The following is a 9,082-nucleotide window of genomic DNA, read 5'->3' on the forward strand; positions in this document are numbered from 1 at the left end:
TTTAATGTACCTGCTGTTAACCATAACCAAGTTTGTTCCCTGTCCACTTTATCTTTTATTTTTTCCAGAAATTGGCCATGCAGTGCTTTTGTTCTGCCAACTCTCCATTCTTGATTTTATCCATCTTTTCTGTATTCTTGTTTCATCTGTTGGGCCTTCAGTAGATTTTTGTTCTTTACTTCGATTAATAGATGTTCTTGACTTTCTTTTAAATAATCAGCCAGTGCATGTTTTTCTTGTTTTCCTGTTTGCTTCACTTGTAATAATCCTCTGCCACCTGATTTTCGGGGCAGGTATAGTCTATCAGTATCATCACGTGGATGTAAACTGTAGTGCATTGTCATTAGTTTCCTGGTTTTTCAGTCCAAAATGTCCAAATCAGCTTGTGTCCAGTTAACTATACCAGCTGTGTATCTTATAACTGGTATTGCCCAGGTATTTATGGCCTTGATTGTATTTCCACCATTCAATTTAGATTTCAAAATTTTCCTAACTCTGTTAGTGTACTCTCGCCTGACAATAGTTTTTACTTCTCCATGCTTGATGTTATCCAACTATAGAATGCCTAAGTATTTGTAGGCTTCATTTTCGCTGCATTTAATTAGTTGGCCATTGGACATTTCAATTCCCTCACATGCAGTGATTTTGCCTCTTTTTATGGATACAGTGGCGCATTTTTCCATGCCAAACTGCATTGAAATATCGGTGCTGAATACTCGGACTGTGTTTGTCAATGAATTATTATTATTATTATTATTATACAATTGTATCACAGCGGCCAGTTGTTTCGCCGGATTTGGCATTGGTTACTAGTCGGGCCCCACCCAGGGGCCTAGGAAGTTGTAACGTATTTTCGTAATATGCGTGCAGATCCAAGCAGTGCGGCTTTTTGCATTTGACTGATGGTGATTTTGTCAATTTTTAACTGTTTTAAATGTTATTCCAGTGCTTTTGGAATAGCACCCAGTGTGCCAATTACCACTGGAATTACCACTGCTGGTTTGGGCCATAGTCGTTGAATTTCAATTTTTAAGTCCTGGTATTTTGCGATTTTTTCATGTTCCTTCTCAGCGACCCTGCTATCACCTGGTATTGCAATGTCTATGATTGTGACCTTATTTTTCTCAACCAGTGTGATGTCTGGTGTATTATGCGCCAGTATTTTGTCTATTTGTATGCGAAAATCCCACAAGATCTTGACCATCTGATTTTCAGTGACTTTTTCAGGCTGATGTTCCCACCAGTTTATTGCTGTTTTAATATTATAATTTTTGCACAAATTCCAATGGATCATTTGTGCTACTGAATTGTGCCGCAATTTATAATCAGTCTGCGCAATTTTATACAGCAGCTGAGTAAAAAAATTGCGCAGGCTAATTATAAATTGCGGCACTATTATTATTATTATTATTATTATTATTATTATTATTATTATTATTATTATTATTAATATTATTATTATTTATACCTTATTCATTAAACATGAAACTCAGCCAACTGAACATTCAAAAATGCATCACAAATACCAGTTTCCTAGGTATCAACCAAGTACCTTCTTAAAATATAAGATGTTCCGAGTAGCACAGTTTTTTGCAGTTCCGCTGGTGTTATTGCAGGAAGCTGCAATTTGTTGATGTATTTTGTAAAATTCTTGGACATGGTGCCAAGTGCCCCGATAACAATAGGTATCACTTTTACATGCTTCATCCATAGCCGTGTAGTTTCAATGGCCAGGTTGTTGTTGTTGTTGTTGTTGTTGTTGTTATGTGGTTAATCTTTGGTGAGATTCACAGCCTTTGGGGCTGGTTGGTAGCTCAACAGCTCGAGTCCCAACCAAGGACCTAGGAACTGTTAAGGTAACATCGGAGGATATAAGCTGTTCCAAGTAGGGTGGTTTTTTGTAGAATCAGAATGTTCAAGTCTGATAAATTTAAAATTTCCAAATAGCGAGGTAGCTCTTTAGGTATTGCTCCAAGGGCACCAATTACAATTGGGACAACAAACAATTTCTTTTTCCACCGTCGCTCAACTTCTATTTGCAAGTCCTGGTACTTTGTGATTTTTTTCTTGCTGTTTGTCTTCAATTTGTGTATCTCCAGGTATTGCAATGTCAATGAACCATACTTTTTTCTTTTCAACTATTGTTATGTCAGGTGTGTTGTGGGCCAAGTGCCTGTCAGTCTGAATTCTGAAGTCCCACAAGATCTTGACTTCTCATTCTCTAAAACCTTCTGAACCTGATATTCCCAGTGGTTTTTGCTGTACTCAAATCCAAACTTTTGGCACAATTTCCAGTGAATGATCTTAGCAACGTAGTCATGGCGTTGTAGGTAGTCAGTTTGTGAAATTTTGCTGCACCCGCTGATCAAGTGGTCAACTGTCTCATCTTTCTCATTACAGAGGCAACATTTTCTGTTGGTGGTAACATGTTGAATTTTTGCCTTCATGTAGTTTGTGGCTAAGGCTTGTTCTTGAACTGCCAAAATAAAGCCTTCTGTTTCTTTTTTCAGTGCTCCTGATCTTAACCAATTCCAAATTAGCTTTTGGCCAGCTTTGCCTTCAATACTTTTCAAGTATTGGCTATGCATGTTTTAAAGACTCATGCCTGAGGTGAATTCAACAGAATTTTTATTGCAGAACACAACAGCAAGAACATAACACAAACGGAGAACAGAGCCCGCCTGACAGCTATTTAAACTTGACAGTGGTGGTGTGTATTTTTCCCGCCGGCCGGCAGGCGCGCTAAACCCAATCAGAAGCCTTGGGCTCTGGCTGCGGCTGCCGGCTGCGTCGGAGGACGCAATACTCCTTTCCCCCAGATTGCGCATGCATAGTCATTTAAGTAGAAAGGTCTTCTGCGCACACGCTGGGAACGCCTAGGCAAAGGAGTGTCCATCGTCATCGGAGGTCTGTTGCTGTGACGCAGCAGAGCTGAAGGCCCGGCCCCTGGACAAGCGGGAACGTTCAAAGGCAAGTGTCTGTCCCAGACGGCAAAGGTTGGTGCGATGAGGCGCGGAGCGGGGAAGACGGCTTAAGACTGGACAGCCACGGTTGGCCGCAGTTGGGCAGGCTGGGCGGCTGTCGGGCAAGCAGGCCCCAGCTGCAGTGATTGCAATGATGGCGTGGCCGGCTGGGGTGGCACCGCGGTTGTTTGGCAGCGCAGCTGATTTTTATGGCGCCGCCATAGTCTTCCATCGTTGAGCTGGACCCTGTAAGAGCAGGGCCCAGTTAGTTCTATTATGACTCCCGGTAGCCACCTGAGGTCTCCAGAATAATTTTGCATGAAGACCCCCTCACCCACCAGAAAGGACCTAGGGGGTGCGGGAAGGGGACAGGCGGTGGGGGCGAAGGAGGGGTGTAAACGGTCGAGGGTCATATGAAGGTGCCGACCCATGAGGATTTTAGCTGGACACTTGCTGGAGGCCTGGCAAGGAGTGGAATCTTGAGCCAGGAGGTACGTATGGAGGCGGGCCAGCCATGGCAGGTAGGAGAGGCAGGCAAGGCCCTCCTTGGCTGAATGCACGGCGCGCTCAGCCATGCCATTGCCAGCGGGCTGGTAGGGAACCACCAGAGCATGGTGGATGTCCAGGCTGGCCAGATAGGAGTGGAAGGGAGCAGAGGCAAATTGGGGACCATTGTCGGAAACGATGACGTCAGGGATGCCATGGGTGGTAAAAAGGGCATCGAGAATTTGGATGGTGGTGCCGGATGTGGTGGACTGCATGGGGAAGATGTCCATCCACTTAGAGAGGGCACCACCATGAGGAGGAAGATGCGGCTGTCAATGGGGCCTAAGAAGTCAAGGTGGAGGCGGCTCCACAGGGCGGAGGGGGAATCCCAGGTCTGGGCAGGAGTGGAGGGCGGAGCAGGGCGGATGGCTTGGTACGGAGGGCACCGCTGGACCCAGGCAGCAATGTCAGCGTTCATGGAGGGCCACCAGACATAGCTGCAACCCAGAGATTTCATTCGCACTCTGCCGGGGTGGCCCTTATGGAGGCGGCAGAGCATTTGCTGGCAGAGGGCCACAGGGACAACGATCCTGGAGCCCCAGAGCAGGCAGTCCTGCAGGACGGAAAGTTCATCCCGGCAATGGAAAAACGGGAGGAACTTGGCCAAACGAGTGTCCGCCGTCCAGCCCTGGAAGAGAGCGTCCAGGACTTTCTGGAGGAGGGGGTCAGAACGGGAGGCGTGGGTGATGTCGGACGCAGAGAGGGGAAGAGCGAGGTCATCTGTTAAGGCAGCAACAGTAAGCGCTGGGGCAGGGTCCGAAACAGGGTTGGGCAGCGGGAAGCGGCTAAGGGCGTCCGCATGGCCCATGGACTTGCCAGGGTGGTAGAGAAGGGAGTAAGAGTAGGAGGAGAGGAACTCCGACCACCAGCCTATGCGGGGACAGAGAATGGGGGGTGGGCCAGTCCCAGAGAGGATGCCCAGAAGGGGCTTGTGGTCGGTCAGGAGGGTGAATGGGTGGCCGTAAAGGTAGGGATGGAAGAGTTTTACCCCCGCAACGGCCGCAAGGGCCTCCTTGTCCAGCTGGCTGTAATTGCGCTCAGCCTTGGACAAGGTGCGGGAGTAAAAGGAGATTGGGGCTTCAGAGCCATCGGGATATGAATGGCTCAGGATAGCCCCTACACTGAAGAGTGAGGCATCACAAGCAAGGAGGAGTGGGAGGCGCTGATCATATTGGATGAGCATGGGGACAGCTGTCAAGAGGGATTTGACAGCCGCAAGTGCATGCACCTTGGGGTCTGTCCAAATCCAGGGGGCGGAGGAATCAAGGAGGCGGTGAAGGGGCTCCGCGATGGAAACCTTGTGGGGAATGAAGGAGGCATAGAAGTTAAGGAGCCCCAGGAATGCCAGGAGCTCCGCCTTGGAGGAGGGGGTGGGGGGCGGAGACAATGGCCTCAATTTTGGCAGGAGTGGGGTGGATTCCTCTGGAATCCATGAGATAGCCCAAGAATTCAACAGAGGAGATGCCCAGCTGACACTTAGAGCGCTTTAAGTGAAATCCAGCATCCCTAAAGCGTGTCAGCACCGCCCTGAGAGTTTTGACGAGTCCTGATTGATCGGCAGCGGCAATCAGGACATCGTCAAAATATGGGATGAGTTTAGAGTTTTATTTATGCCGCCCTATTCCCGGAAGACTCAGGGCGGCTAACAATAAGAAGGGAAGGGGGGTACAAAAATAAAAACAACAATTAAAAATTCAGCAACAGTCATAACATAGGATGGGGCTGGATAATTCAACAGCCCCAGGCCTGCCAGAACAGCCAGGTCTTAGTTGCTTTGCGGAAGGCCGGAAGGGTAGTAAGGGTCCGGATCTCAACGAGGAGATCGTGCCATAGGCCCGGAGCAGCTACAGAGAAGGCCCTCCCCCGGGGGGGGGGGTGTCACCAGCCGACATTGGCCGGCAGATGGAATCCGGAGGAGGCCTAGTCTGTGGGATCTAATATGTCTTTGGGAGGTGACTGGCAGGAGGCGGTCTCTCAGGTAACCAGGTCCGATACCATGTAGGATTTTAAAAGTAATGACTAGAACATTGAAGCGTGTCCGGAGACCAATGGGAAGCCAGTGCAGCTCGCGGAGGATAGGTATAACGTGGGTATACCTAGGTACACCCACAATCGCTGGGAGGGAGCATCAATAGCCACTCGGTCTTGTCGGGATTGAGCGCAAGCTTGTTCATTCCCATCCAGACCCTGACAGCCTCCAGGCACTGGCACATCACTTCTACCGCTTCACTGAGTTGGCACGGGGCGGACAGATACAATTGTGTATCGTCTGCATATTGATGATATTTAATCCCGTGCCGGCGTATGATCTAACCCAGCGGCTTCATGTAGATGTTAAATAGGAGGGGGGACAGGACCAAACCCTGCGGCACCCTGCAATTGAGGGGCCTAGGGGTCGATCTCTGCCCTCCGACCAACACCAACTGCGATCTGTCCGAGAGGTAGGAGGACAACCACCGAAGAACAGTGCCTCCCACTCCCACCTCCCGCAACCGTCGCAGAAAGATACCATGGTCGATGGTATCAAAGGCCGCTGAGAGGTCAAGAAGCACTAGGATAGAGGAATGACTCCTATCCCTGACTTGCCAGAGATCATCGATCAGCGCAACCAAAGCAGTTTCCATGCTGTAACCAGGCCTGAAACCGGACTGAAAAGAATCCAGATAATCAGTTTCATCCAAGGACCGTCGGAGTTGAAAGGCCACCACTTTCTCAACAACCTTCCCTACGAAGGGGAGGTTGGAGACTGGACGATACTTACTCAAAATGGCTGGATCCAGAGAAGGTTTCTTCAGGAGAGGTCTCACCACCGCATCCTTTAGGAGGTGCGGGAAGGACCCCTCCCGGAGAGAGGTGTTAACTATTGTCTGGATCCAGCCACATGTCACCTCCCTGCTGGTCGAGACCAGCCAGGAGGGACACGGGTCCAGTATACAAGTGGAGGCATTCACCACTCCCATGGCCTTGTTCACTTCCTCAGGAGAGACAAGTTGAAACTCGCTCCTCAAGACCTTCCCCCGGTACCTCGGCTGGTACTGTGCAATTGGAGTCCAGATCTGTCCGAATCCGAGCAACTTTATCCGTTATAAACTGAACAAATTCCTCAGATCTACCCTGTAAAGGGTCGTCCGCATCCCTCCCTTTCAAGAGGGAGCGGGCTATTCTAAACAAGGCGGCTGGGCGTGATTCAGCGGATGCAATAAGAGCGGCAAAATGCGCACATTTCACTGCCTGTATTGCCACGAGATAGGTCCCGATAAAGGCTCTCATCAGTGTTTATTTGTTTATTGTTTGTTTGTTTATTAGTTTTGTATGCCGTCCACTCCCGAAGGACTCTGGGTGGCTCACAATAAACAGGGAAAGGGAAATAAATAAGACAATACAAAGAATTTAAAAATGCACAACATTCACAATTGAGGCGGGGCTGGATATTTCAACAGCCCCCAGCCTGTTGGAACAGCCAGGACTTGGTAGCTTTATGGAAGGCCGGGAGGGTAGTAAGGGTCCGGATCTCCACAGGGAGCTCATTCCAGAGGGCCGGCGCAGCAACAGAGAAGGCTCTCCCCCGGGGGGTTGCCAGCCAACATTGGCTGGCCGATGGAACCCAGAGAAGGCCAAGCCTGTGAGATCGAATCGGTCTTTGGGAGGTAATTGGCAGGAGGCGGTCTCAGTGCTCGGTCCGACTCGGCATTACTGGCCCTCCAGCGGTGCTCTAGGCGTCTCTTTTGGCGCTTCATCCCCCGGAGTTCCTCGGTGAACCAAGGAGCTCTCCTGGTCCACTACCTTGGAGAGGCCGTAAAGGCGCAATCCGGTTTAGGGCCCCCACCACTGCTGTATTCCAAGCAGTGACTAAGGACTCCACCGGATTGTGGACGAGAGTGTCAGGTATTTCTCCAAGCGCCGCCTGAAATCCCATAGGGTCCGTCAGGCACCTGGAGCGGAACCACCTAATCAGTTCCTCCTCCCTACAGTGGGGGATTGGTCTCCAAAAGTCAAGCCTCAATAGGAATAGGATCAGACCATGACGACCCCCGGGATGCCATGGAGCACCCGCTCCATTAATCCCGGAAAAATGCAAGGAGCCACGCTGACCCCGAATTGTAGTCGGTGGCACCTGAAGGCCCCATGGTAGGTCACAATGATCTGTGCAATAGCAGAGGCCTCATTGACGGGCAGCTGCTGGTATGCTTGGGCCTGGTCCCACTTCGCAAAAAAGTTTGCCCTGGCCCAAGGAATGCAACACGTGTTGCATGACTGGCAGAGGATAGGGGTGGGCTTGTAGGGCCTTATTGACGGTTGCCTTATAGTCCGCGCAGATCCTCAGGGATCCGTCGGACTTCAAAGGCAACATGATGTGGGAAGAAGGCGGGGCTTAGCAGTGAGAAGACGGAGTTTCAGGCTATTCCTGAAATTCCTCTATTCCGAAGGATTTTGGGATGGGTTCTTCGGACCCTAGCTGTCCCGGAGACGACAGTGAAGGTGAGGAGAGACCCAGGACCTCAGAGACACTCACAAAGTCTCTGGGGGGGGTATTAACTCCTCGTGCCAATTCCTTTCTGGATTAGCTGCGTGCTAACTGAAACTGCAGGTTGCCCCTAAGAATGGCAGAAGTGATGTCATCTGGTAAGCTGATTTTATTACTCAAGAGAGACTGTCCGCACTAAAAGCTTAAGCTAATTGAAACCAAAAAATAGAAGAATCTAGCGGCGAATTGGTCTTTTTTTTAATGGATTTATGGCTGGTGGCTACTTTATTTCTTAAACGCTTCAAGGAACGCTTCGGCAGCCCTCCTCACTGACTCTTTTTAAGTGGATCGTAAAGTCAACTCTCTACTAATTAGCCCTTCACGATCTGACATTTTTATTACTTGGCTGTGTTTACGATCAGATAAGATTGCACAGTTTCCAGCGTGTTTCTATTTGCAATTTCTAACTGCGACACATCATGGCGCCTGAAGTCTCATTCCAGATTCTTTTTTCCGCATGTCGAGAGCTTTTTGACTCTTTTCAGAGATTGGAAAGAAAATTGGATCATCTGATTTTAAAATATGAAGGAAAAACTGAGATCGTTGAATGTTTGAATGTTCCTGAAATACAAATGGAAAATGTGAGAAATGGCGTCTGGTCTATCTCAGAGGAAGAAAGGAGGGGGGGAGCTATAAAGAAGATTCATTTAAAGAGACAGAGTGCAGGAGAAATGGAAACTCCACCCTGGAGAATTAAAGTCAATTTGAAAAGTTTTACAAGCCCGGGACAACATTATTATTTCATCACTGACATTCAGAGCCAAAAGGTGCGAAGATATTTTTGTCTGGACTTGCTTATAAAAACATTTGGTAAATTTATTCAATGAATGGCAATTGGATTGAGAAAATTCTGCTGTTGGAGGGACACAGGCTGAAAGATGCAAGAATATAACTTAAAATTAGCTAAATCTGATTACTTTAATTTGTAATAGATATAGCTGAATACTAATTGATATTGATGGTAATGTATATAATGTGGAATTGGCTGATAGATTGAAGAATACAATTGAAATCTAGCTAACCTAATTGCTCTCTTTGTAACAGATAT

This window comes from Thamnophis elegans, chromosome 4, assembly GCF_009769535.1.
Source record: "Thamnophis elegans isolate rThaEle1 chromosome 4, rThaEle1.pri, whole genome shotgun sequence".
In the NCBI taxonomy this organism is placed as follows: domain Eukaryota; kingdom Metazoa; phylum Chordata; class Lepidosauria; order Squamata; family Colubridae; genus Thamnophis; species Thamnophis elegans.